Source organism: Camelus bactrianus, chromosome 6, assembly GCF_048773025.1.
Source record: "Camelus bactrianus isolate YW-2024 breed Bactrian camel chromosome 6, ASM4877302v1, whole genome shotgun sequence".
In the NCBI taxonomy this organism is placed as follows: domain Eukaryota; kingdom Metazoa; phylum Chordata; class Mammalia; order Artiodactyla; family Camelidae; genus Camelus; species Camelus bactrianus.
In genome coordinates this window covers 13,090,333-13,103,022 of record NC_133544.1, presented here as the reverse complement: position 1 = coordinate 13,103,022, position 12,690 = coordinate 13,090,333, and the positions used below count along the sequence as shown (strand labels likewise).

Here is a 12,690-nt window from a genome sequence, read left to right as displayed (position 1 = left end):
GGGGGCAAAAAAAAAAATGTTTCGTGGGACTCTGTGTCCATAAATCGGACATTCTAAGACTTCAAATGGTGGATCTTGCCAAAGCACTGCAGGCAGGAAAGGCAGATTCATTCAATGATTCGTATTAGTTTCAGCTGGAACAAAATGCTGCCATTTCCAGGGTGAAAGGGGTAATACACAGTTAACTTGTCTCAAGTCTCTGGTCAGTCTCCCCGAGGAATGGCATTACAGCGGGGACTCAGAGTCAGTCTCTGACCGGTCAGACATTCGGCAATGGACCAGTTTTAGCCAGGAGGAGCCCACGCTTTTGGACTCATGCGTAGCCTCCATTTTTATCACTGTAGCTACTACACTCAGGAGCCTTTTGGACAAGGACTGAGGTAGCTGACAACAAATGCCGGCTGACATCTACCCGATGAGTCATCCTGCCCACCTGTTTGCTTAATGCCTCTTTTGCAGTGAATGCGCCCTGGTCAGCATTAATGAACAGCACAGAGATCTCCACTCACAGAGGTCCTCTTCCCCCAAACCTCCCTGTCCCCTAGCTTCCAGTCCCATGACCAACCCGTGGAGTCAACTTCCACTGCCCATAAGTGGAACTTATGTACACTATGTACATCTTCACCTTGGGCCACCTCTCTATCCACGCAAATTAGATCACCAAGTGCAATGCCCAAAGCTTTGCCTATTACAATGATTTCTCCTCTCTGGCCCCTTCAGAGCCACCTCTGGGTTTTCAGAGTACAGCCATCCATTCTCAGTTTGCAGTGATACACTGAGTCAACCCATCTGTGAACCAAACTTGGGATCGTTCCTCTATTAGCTGGTCATAGGGGACACCCGTGAGGCCATCAGTGTGAGCTGATGATGATGCCTTGGTTGGGGGATAACAGAGAGTCTGAGCCCCCACTCCGTGCAGTTACTCTTGTGTTGCGGACCTGCTTAAACCCAACTCCACCCAATTACATAGTCCTTGTCGCTGTCATTTCCTCTGTATTTCCCAAAAGCTAGAGATACGGCACAAGCCAGGCTGCTCCTTTCAGCTGTATCCAACACAGTTCACCAACACTGAATGTCTCAGTCACTGCGATGATACAAAGGTATAGAATGCCACAATGAATGCTTGGTACATCAGATGTATTCTGCTTTCTTGGTGCTTCCTCATATACGATTAGAGGTTTGTTTGTATATATGTCCTTAAATATAAGTAAAATGAGATAAATTATCATATGCAATTTGCTTTTGTATAAAGTCAAGATATGCTGATTGTCTAACAAACACACAAAAAAAGAGATACAGAATGCCACCTACCACCAGGAATGGGATCCCCATTTTCATCTCGCTGGTGAGTGAGCTGCATCCAGAATCCCATCCTTAAAGTCAGCTTCCTGGGGCCACTTACGGCACCATCTGTCTTAGGCAGGTTCCCCAGATGCAGACCCTGAGGAGAAAGTTTTTGTGTAAATAATTCATTAAGCAAGTTGCCCCAAGAGAAGTTGGTAAGGGAGTAGGAAAAGCAGAATAGGGAACAAAAATTAGCCAGGCAAGGATGTGACTTCAAGTCAAGTTCCAGACTCGACCGGAGCCACTGAGGAGCTTTCAAGAATAAATGGTCCAACTTCCTCTTGATACTCAGCTGCCGTGCTGTGAGAAACCCAAGCTGCATGAAAGAGCCCCGTGCTAGTGTTTTAGTCAAGTGCCAGCTGAGCCCAGGTTCAAGCCAGCCACCAGGCACCGTGAGTGATGAAGATCGAAGATGTTTTGGTCATCCCAGTATTGGGGTCTTCCCATTTGAGGACCCAGACGTGCATGGGCAGAATCACGGCATCCTTACTGGCCCTGCTCAAATTTCTGACTCACAAATCTGTTATGATAAAATGTTGCAGTTTTACACCAATAAAAAAATAAAGATCATCATAATAATAAAAAGAATAAATGGTTCACCAGAGTTTATCCTTCCTGAAAGTAGGGAACTAGGTTTTGATACTTCTGCATCTGTCAGTCACTAGCTACAGGCCACCATGGGGATCTCTAATTTCTCAGGTTATTTTGGTTATGGAGGCATCTGAGTGAAGTGCTTCCAGGGTACCCTGGCTAGCACTCTGAAGAAAGTTATAGATATGAACTCTTTGGAGCAAATGCTGAAGAAACTGGGGGATTGACACACTGAATCAAGAAGGGGGGCTTACAGGGACCTAGAGAGAATGCCACATTGCTAAAGGAGCTAAGATTCGTACATGAACAGCTGACATTGAGTTTCTTCCTCCTCCCAGAATCTAACTCTGAAGAAACCTCCAAGGAGATGCAGAGAGGTTGGGTCTCCACGTGTGTTGAGGGGGAGAACAGGACATGGAGGTTCAGAGCATCAGAGTAATGGGTGCCATGGAGAGTTTTGCTTCCCTCATCGCCCTGAGCTGATGATTACCTTCTGTGATTCGGCTACCTAAGATTAAGGGCTTCCATCTCTCCAGTAGACTCTGTCTATTGCATTTTGGGGTTGCATGCCTTGATGAAGCAAGCTGCCATGGTGGAGAGGCCCACGTGGCCAGGGAGGCTTCCAGCCAGCAGCCAGCAAGGATCTGAGGCCCTCAGTTCAGGAGCCCTCAGTGAACTGAATTCTGCCAACATGAGCTTAGGAGAGGATTCTTTCCCAGTTGAGCCTTCAGATGAGAACCCAGCCCTGGCCAATACCTTGACAGCAGCCTGTGGGAGACCCTGAAGACAGGACCTGGCTAAACCAATCCCTGTGAGATATTTTGTATATGTTATTTCAAGCCACTAAGCTGTGGCAACTTGTTACGCAGCAGTAGATAACAAATACTAACATTCTGCAGCTGGCCTGTAGGCTTGAGCACATCCTCCATATTATAGATGCTTCTCCATGTACAGAGTATATCCACCAGCTAGAATGCAATGCCCACCTTTGGGTCCCCCTGCAGCAGCTATGGTATTGCCCTGAACGTAGCAGTCATATAGAAAACGATTTCTCAGTGGGAATTCCAAGCATTTACAATAATAACAAAAATTAATTGAGTCTTTACTATGTGCCAGGCCTTGTTGTAGGCACTTTACAAATCTTAATTTAGTTAATCCTCATGACCGTCATATTAGGTAGGCTCTTTTAGGATTTCCATTTTGGGTGAGAAAAATGAGGCTTGCAGAGGACAAATAACTTGCCCGGGTCTGACGCCTGTGAACGGCAGGGCTGGGATTCAAGCCCTAAACAGCCTGAGTCCAGAGCCTGTGCTCCTCTCAGAACTGAGAAGAGATGGGGTCAGTGCCACGCCAACACTGTCCTTTCCTGAAGAACCAGAAAGAATTCCAACTCCTCAGCTGCTGTTCGTCACCTGCTGGAGGGCAGGAATGTACCTCATTTGACATGAAACTTCACTTTTAATATTCAAAGCATGGCTCTAGTAGGAGTCTTAAAAGTTGGTTGAATGAATGAATGAATGAATGAATGAGATGCATTGAATAGGATGTTGGGAGAAGAGGAAAGGGACCACAGAGCAGGCTTTATTTCCAGATCTCACATCAGCAGACTCACACGCCTCCCTCCAGCACGTTTCTTTGCAGTTGCCATCCATATGAGGCCTTCTAGTGCTTATCTGACAGCATGAGCTAGGAAGGAGGGGGCTTTTATGAATTTGGAATTGAGAGCAGAAAATAATCCATAAGCGGTAAACGAAGTGGAAGGCAGCTATTGTCCCAAACAAGTGCGTTCATTTCTCATTGGTCTGACTGCACTGCACGTACACACACAGAAAACCCTGGATTATACCTAATTCTGCCTTTATAGCAGCTTATTACCTGCAGGGATAAGTGAGGTTATATAATGGGTTGGTTCAAAGAACGTGCTTGCTTGTATATGCAAATATCTGTCAAAATTGCTTAAAATAACAAGTTGCTTAACACCCACAACTGAGGGAATTTGGTTTGAAATGTTCAAACATCGCCCTTTATTAGGCCTGCCTACTACAAGCGTAGGAAAGGCAAGATGGTTCCTTTTCATGCCAAGCACCTTAACCACACCGTGTTTTCCGAGGCAGGAAAGAAGCTGGTCTTGTCTCATATTTCATGTTTTGCAGGTACTGGAGTCAGAATAATAGTTTAGTTATCAATAGTTTTTATGATTAAGTTGCTTTGGTTACTTGGCACAAATAAACATGGGTGGGAGGTTCCACTATGTGGCCTTTGCTTAATAACAGTGGACTCTGTCATTTTAGGCGGTGTGTTTTGCTCCCTAAGAAGATGTGTAAACTGAGTTTAATTTCCTTGGCCTCTCTCTGCCTTTCTCCTCGCTTTCACTGCCATCCTGGCTGGGCCATGCAAGTCTGGTCACATCACACCCTGCTTAAAACTTTGTACTGACTCTCCCAGTCCCCCAGGGCACAGGGCACACCTCAGGGTCTGACAGCCACGGCCTTTGTCTTCCAGTCCAGCAGAGTTTTCCTCGCTCCCCAGCCTCCACATTCCCACCCTTCTGCTCTGTGTTCGGTTTCTGAAATGTTCTATGACCTCCAGAGCCCTGGGCCTTTGCATCTGTGGTCCCTGCGTCTCATTCACCTGCCTTTCCCACCCCGGCCCTGCCCGCTGCCTCCAGTTCTCACTGAGATGCCAACGCCTGGGAGGCATTCCCTCCGCTGAGGTCTGGAGCCCTTCTCCTGGTTGCGGGGGCACCCAGCACCCACCTCTGCGCCATCCTGCTGCCTGAGTCTTGTCCGAATCCCCTGCTGGCCCCTGAGCTCCTGGACGGGGTCTCTCAGCACCCAGCACAGGGGCCTGGTGCACAGAAGAAACTCAAAAAACCTAAACTAAAAGTCTGGGGAATGAATTTTCCCCTTACTCTCCTGTAACCTTTGTTTCTCTATTTGGGAGGATCTGAAGTGCAATTAGTACAGTTTATACATTTCAATCCAAATGAAGCACAATTTAAAGTAAAATAAAAGCTGTCAGCACAAGAGAAAATTTCCTGAAAACAAAATTAACTTTTGAAATTTTAACCACATGCAATACATTGCTATCATTTAAAGCACAAGATTGAAAACCAGTTTCTCAAATTTTAGACCTTAGTACTGCTTCCAAATCAATCTATTTTCAATTCTTACAGACCCCCCTCAACACACGGAAATTAGCCAGCATAAATGATGCAGCCTCTCACCCTCTGTTGCAACTTTTCTTAGAAAGTGTGACATGCATTTTTTTTTTTCTGTTGGCATCATAATGAAAGGAAGGGTAAACACAGTAAGATGGACTCTGTGCTGTGCTGGTACAGGACAGAAAATTAGCTAAGAAGATCTAAAGAACTTTTCTAAAATACTGTATTTATTAGCAAAATTGATTTTTATTTAGAACAGAATTCTCTCTGTGCAGTGCACACTGTTCCTTTGGTACCTCCTCAGCTATCAGCAGCAGCAAGAAGTTTAGTCCAAGAGAAGAGATGAGACTTAATAATTGAGTGTGTTTCTAATCAGACCCCAAAGCTCTACTGGATGGAGGTGACTTTAAAACCAGTTCTGGGATTTGGGGCTTTGTTTTTATTTTGACAATTCTGATGGGCTGTGGTCTAAATACTTTGTAAACTATAAATCACTAGTGTAGTTTGCCCAGAGTCTTAAACTGCCTTTATCAGTTTGAATTTTTAAGACCCAAGGGGCCCAATTTGTACATCATGTAGTTCTTATTCTAGGAAAAACTCCAGTGTTTTCTGAACATTCTTATTGAGGAACCTGAAGTAGGCCTGACCCCACTTACCATGACTGACTTCCCAGGTCTGCTGAAAAGGCATTCAAGGCTCACCAGGCACATTGGGAAACAAGAACAAAGGGAAGACGAGAGCATAAGGTGTAGAGGGTCTTTTATCTTCCTGGGGCTGCTGTAAGAAACTACCACAAGCCTGGCAGCTTACAGCAACTGAAACCTATTCCCTCCCAGCTCTGGAGGCCAGGAGTTCCACATGGAGGTGTCGGCAGGGTTGGTGCCTTCTGGAGACTCTGAGAGAGAATACATCCCATGCCTCCTTCTTAGCTTCTGGTGGTTGTGGGCAATCCTGGGCATTCTGTGGCCTGTAGACCCATCACTCTGACCTCTGCTTCGTCTTCACGTGACCTTGCCCTCTGTGTGTCTCTGCGTCTGCGTCTCAAATCTTCCTTTCCTTTCTCTCTCTCTCTCTTCGCCACCCCCCTTTCTCTTTTAAGGACACTGTTGCTGGACTGAGGGCCCACACTTCTGCAAATACGCAAATGTCATATCCAGGATGAACTTAAGATCCTTAACTTAATTACATCTGCGAGGACCCTATTTCCAAATAAGGTCACATTCACAGGTACCAGGGGTTAGGACTTGGATGTTTCCTTTGGGGGGACATAATACAACCTGCTTCCAAGGTAGAATTCACTTGGATAAAAAATCCTTCATGCTTTGACCCTCCCAAGTATTTTCTATATTTTGACCTGCTGAACTTTCTCCTCCAGCCACTGAGGGAAACCCCTGTCTCTTGTCCAGAGTGTTTACAATAAAACCAGAATCTGAGATGCTATTGTGAGGTCATCTTGAAGACTAAAAGAGAAGAATAACCAAGAAACAAATAAAGAAGGAAGACTGATCCTAAAATCCTAAAAGATCAAACTTCAGAACCAGTCATGTATAACATGGCCCCACTGTTTGACACACACAAATTGCATCTACGTTCACAGAAAATGTCTGGAAGGATGTATACTGAAAAGTTAACAGAGTTAATCACTGGGTTTGGGGAGTACGGGATCTTAAATTTCTTCTTTATGTGTATTTATATTTTATAATTTTAGGTAATTTTAAAACACCTCTTTAAACATTAGAACTAATCGTTTATTAAAAGATAATGAAATCCCAGGATGGTAAAGAATCATTCATCTGGTCTGGTCTTTCAAAGAGGCAACTGCTCCTCTGAGATCAAGTAGAGAAGGTGGAACAGGAGTCAGTTGGCATCTTTCCCCGAATCTCCTTTCATCGCCGTGAGTTCCATGCACCGCATCCTGTTTGGTCACTATCTAGATAACCTTATTGAAATGTAGATGTGAGAACTGGAAGAAAACACACGGGTCTTCTGGTCTAACTTCCTAGTTTTACAAACAGTGAAAGAGAACCGTGGAGAGCGTGCCATGCTCTGCTGAGGCCCACGGACAGACGTAGAGCTGAACCCCCAGGTGGGGCTTCTCCTGTTACTGCAGGTGGCTGCAGTCAAGGTCTTACGAGGGACCACTGGACTAACACGGCTCATCGGGCCTATTTCCAGTTCAGCTTCTAATGAATAAGCCACTTGTCTATGCTCATACCAGGTACACAACACTTGTGAAGACTTATTCATTGGACAATTATTGAAGATCTGTCCCCTGTGCCGCCAGCATATGCTGGTCACTGGGTAGAAAGATGGACAGGCAAGTCTTCAGGACCTACCTAGTTAAGAAGAAACCATAACCTAATGTCCCCAGGCCTACCTGGGCTGTGGATGCAGATGTGGCCATTTTCATATAAAGGCCCAAATCTCCATGACCGAGGTCCCCAGTTGCTGTCCTGGGCATTCAACGACCTCATCTGGTTATTTTAGGGCATCTCAAGACACAGGGACATGAGGGTTTGGGTTTTGCTGGTGGTGTCTCACAGACACTCGGCAGCAGCTCTGCTCATGTGCCCCCCAGGGCATCATGTGGGAAGTCAGAGGTCCCAGCACCATTTGGGGAGGTGTGATTGTTAATTTCCTGTGTCCGTTTGGCTGGGTCGTGGTATGCTGATATTCAGTCAAATGTTATCCTGGACAGATAGATAGAGGTAGCTCCGTCTAGACAGACAGATGTAGCTACCTAGGAGATATCTCCTTTCATCACCACGGATAGATGATGGAGCTCTATCTTTACACATATGTATATATATCTAGACATCTAGAGCTGTGTATGTCGATCGATTGATCGATCGAGCTGTCCATCTATCCTTCCTAGTGGCTCCTGGTTGTCTCTGGACTGATACTGGAGGAGAACTCATCGTCACTGTAGTGCCAGCCCAGAGAAGCCTATTTCCTTGCTACTCTGGTGACTAACTGTGCTGCTACTTCAGAGCCGCCCTCGGACCCTGCTGCTCTGTCCCGGCACAGAAATGGGAGAACATCACCCTCCTCGATTCTGCGTCAAACTTGCTAGCTGCAGCCCTGAAGCAGCTAATATGACAAAAGACTGTGATGCCTACTGGCAAAAAGGACTTCTAAAACTTCTTAAAACGTTTTTTAACTAAAAAAAACCTATGAAAATAGCAAATAAAAATAGCATTAATATCAATTTATAGATTTAAAATTACTCATGAAGAGTACTGCCTACTTTTCCATTTTCTATATTTTACTGTCTGGATGCTTTTCAGGTTTGCCTTCCCTATGGTTTCACCACAACATGCTTGTAAATCAACACTTTGCTGCAGACAACAGGCATGCTAAAAAGTTTTTTTCTTCTATGTTTGATTCTTCATCCACATTTTCAATGTGTTTTGTACTTTTTGGCCTGGACTTGTGGGCTTTCTCTCTCACGTTCTGTTGTGATCCCAGGAGTATGGAATAACTTGAATAAAATAGTAGCCTCTTTGCATTATCATGTGGGAAAGGCATTATTATTCCTGTGGTACAGAAATGGAAACTGAGTTTCAGAGATGTCCAATAACTTCCCGAGTGTTCCTCAGCTAGAATATTCCAAAGGGGCCCTGAACCCAGCACTATGTGAATCCAAGCCCACTTTTGTGATTTAGATGCTTCAGGTAACTTTAATTAAATTAGCTCAACATAGCTGAATAGTGACTTGCCAGATCTGTCCCACCACATAAAAGGTCATTCAAGTCCTTTTCCATGTCCACGATATCCTCACAGCATGACATGTGCTGTCCGTTCCTCTTAGATGTGGCCCCGTTTTCTGCTTCCACTCAAACTCAGCCAGCTGGTTGGTCTCCAGCCTTTGTTTACTTCCGCTGGGCTTCCTTCATCTTCCTTCCCAAGGCTTCAGTGATTCTTCTCTGCCTTCTGTTGTACCTCAGTTTTCTATTCTTCACTCCTAGGTAACTCTCAACAACTACTATTTTCATCTAATTATTCCTTACAGAAATGAGTTTCATGTAGACAAAGCAAAATATTCATGCTTGCAAATAAAGGCACTGTATCAGTCAGCACAAGGTACTGAAAACCAACTCAATCAGTTTTAGGGAGTTAATTGACTCAGGTACCTGGGAAGTCTGGGGGTGGCTGCCTTCAGGCATGGCTGTATCAAGTAGCACAAGCAATAACATGAGGAGTTTATCTATTCATCTTTTGACTTTGTTTGACTTCACTCTCAGATAGAAGCTCTCCAATATGGCACCAAGAATGCCTTGGCATAGCCAGGCTCCCATGTTCCTTAGCTCTCTTGATCCCAGGGCAAGAGAGAGAAACTCAGCCCTTCCCCACCCTCACCCCTGGTTCTCATACAAATTCCCTATAATGATTTTGATTTATCCTGTTTGGTTTGCATACCCATCCCTTTGTCAAAAGGATGGGGATGTGTTTGACAGCCTCAGTGACAGGACACAAAATAGATGTAACAGTACCCATTACCTTCAGAAAGGGAAGCAAGGGAGACTGCGAACATGTCCACGTTGGGACTACATAATGAACTTTCCGTGAGGAACACTCACGACAACAGAGAGAGCAGGAGTTCTCCACTTAACTACCATGAGCACCGCAGGCAGTTTTTAAAAAATTGAAGTACAGTTGATTTACGATGTTGTGTTAGTTTCTGGTGCACAGCATAGTGATTCAGATACATATATATATAAATAAAATATACCTTTTCATATTCTTTTTCATTATAGGTTATTACAATATATTGACTATTGTTCCCTGTGCTATATAGTAGGAACTTGTTTATTTTACATATTAGATATATATATATAATATTTTATATTAGTATCTATAGATCCCAAACTCCCAATATATCCTTCTCCACCCCTACGACAGGCTGATTTGAAAAAATTTAACCCCCCACACCCCATTTCCAGTTGGCTTGGGATGGGAGTGTGCCAGGCATTAGATCCAGACAGGCCAAGAGAAACTAGCCGGAGGCAACAGGCACACTCAGTACCTGGAAGCCCTCCCTCCTCATAAATGTCCCAGTGTCCCGGGCGGGGCCTGCCCGAAGTCTCTGAAGAGTGTCCAGTCCCTCCTTCCACTCCTTCACCCCCGGGGCAACTTCAGGGACTGTTTTCAATAAGCATATTTCCAATGTCCTTTTTCCTCCTAGATCTAAATAATGATGGTGGTGGTGCTGCTAATGATAGTGTTTGCATAATAATATAAAACGAAAACTTACTGAACAGCAAGTACTGGTCAAGATGCTTAAGATGCATTAGCTCATTTAATCCCCTCAACAATTCTGTTTTACAGGTAAGAGACTGAGGCAGAGAGAAATTAAGAAATTTGCCCAGGATCACAGAGTTAGTAAGTGGAACGCCGAGCTTTGTACTCAAACAATCCCTTAGCCAGTAATGGAAATTAACGTTAACTGAGCACGTATTATGTTCTAAGTGCTTTATAAGGATTTCCTTTCATGATACAGCAGCCCAACAATGCAGTGACTATCGTAGTCCTTGCTTCACAGAAGAAGAGAGGGAGGTGGAAGAGGGTTAACTCACTCCGTCCTCAAAGCCTGCAGTGGACTGACTCGGCTAAGAGTCGGGCACCACTGCCAGTTCCAAATAGCAGAAAGGTACATCTGAAGCTGTGCTTTTGGAAAATTAATCAGGCGGCAGCGTGGAAGATAGACTCTTTTCCCAGCTCAGCAGCACCAGCTGGAAGATCTGGCTACGGGGCCAGCAAGTGGCGGAGCTGGGATTAGAACCACATCTGTTTGCTTCCGGTTCTCAAGCTCAAATCCCCTAAGCCACGTGGACTGAAGTTGGATGCAGGCTTTAGGCTCCAGAAGCCCCTCTCCTCAAGCTCCTCTCCTCGTCATGGCTGCTCTGGCGCCTCACTTCCTTGCTGTCCTTTCTCTTGTTTTGAACCTTTCCATTGGCCCATTTCAGTTCCTCCAAGCAGAATATGCTCTGAAAACCCAAATCTGCCACCAGCTGGAGCTGGTAGGGCTGCAGTACTTCCTGTTGAATTGGGTCCTGGGGACAGAGACCGCAATGTTATTTATACCCGAAGTTCTTTATTCGTGGTGCTTTACAAAACACAGAAGGTTGAGTCCTCTGTCTTATGGAGCCAGCAGACCACAGATACACATAAAATAACAGAGAATAATAATAAACTCTCTCTCTCCTCTCCTTCCACCATTACTTCCCTTCTGCCTGAACAGTCCCCTCCGTTGCCCCTTTTGTTTCTTTCATTACCTTCCTCTGAGCAGTCTTATTACTGACATAGACTCCTAATTAACACATCAGGTTTCCCCTTTTCCAAAAAGTCTCGGAAATTTGCCCGTTCCGCGATGCTGTTCTCTCCAAGCACCCCCTGCCGTCTTTATTTTGTTCTGCTTTTCGTCCTGGCTCATATCATTTGTTTCTTTGTATTGAAAGCTTGTCAGCTCCTGGAACCTGGCAAGTATTAATTAGGAGGATGGTCCAGCGCACATCACAGTTTGATGGAAAGCAAGTCTGAGTGGGAAATTGGGCAGAGAATCAGAAAGAAGTGGAAGAAAGCAGGAGTGGGAGACGGCTTAAGACCGTGACCCAATTTTCAGACTCAGGGCGACCAAAAGCCAGCCTTTTGTGCCATGATTCTTCACTTGAGCTGAGCCGGTCTTCCCTTGTGCTATAAAAGTGCATGTCAGGTCTTGCCTCTGTGCCTTTGCCCAATTCGCTTCCCTCTGCCAGGATGCTCTTCCTTCTCTCTCTCACCTCTCTGAATTCCACTGATTTTCAAGGCCAAGAGGAAAATGCCATCTCTTCCAAGAAGCCTTCCATGATTCCTCCAGTCCTAATTAACTTATATTTTCATGACACTCTTACACTATTTGTATCACAGGTCTAGCCCTTGATTATGTAGTCTTAAGGAGAATGGTCTCAGCCTCTCCAGCCCTCAGTCTGGAGAGAAAGGAAAAAGGGTTCCTTCAGACGCAGGTTTGAATAAGAAAGAGACTTGTTAGTTGCTTTGGGTCAGATGTGCCCCAACAGCAGTCCTTCCCCCACCCCTCCAAGGGCAGCAGAAGGAGAGGGACAAGCTCAACAGGCACATAAGATTATACAGCAGCTGCAAAGGGGAATCACCAGCCATTGTTTAAAAACAGGACCAAGAGTACACATCTCTGTGGCTGCGGCTGCCGGCTGCATAGAATTGCCCGCCTGCTCGAGAAGCAGCTCAATTGTAAACCTATTCCTGCAACTTGAAGTATCTGCCTTTGGGAATTTGAATGCATATCTGAAACGTCTATTTCTTGTCCTGTATGCAGGTTTTAATACATGTAGTGAACACTGTTGGGGCCCTGTCTGATCCCCTCAAAATTCTTTTCCCATTTCTGGATGCCCTACCCTTGGCTGCCAAGTCCAATGGCTAACACCAGTGACCCTCTTCAGAAGACTGGGACTTAGATTCTCCTGGTACTCAGTGTGAAAGCCCTACTCTCTGGCCAGAGTTGGGACCAAGTCTGAGGTGTAACTTACACTTCACGGCTCTCCCAGGGTTGGGCCGAGGCTGCGACTTGCCTGGAATGG

At 45.3% G+C, this 12,690-nt stretch overlaps 1 protein-coding gene across 1 annotated transcript in view; it reads right to left on the bottom strand.

The window, feature by feature from the left end:
* Positions 1–1,335: 1,335 nt before the first annotated feature.
* The window catches only part of EFCAB11 (EF-hand calcium binding domain 11), a 190,763-nt gene continuing 179,408 nt past the window's right edge, over positions 1,336–12,690 (bottom strand). Inside the window, exon 9 of the mRNA XM_074365161.1 lies at positions 1,336–1,441. The gene's annotated coding sequence lies outside the window, so the exon portion shown is untranslated. The remainder of the gene's footprint in view (positions 1,442–12,690) is intronic.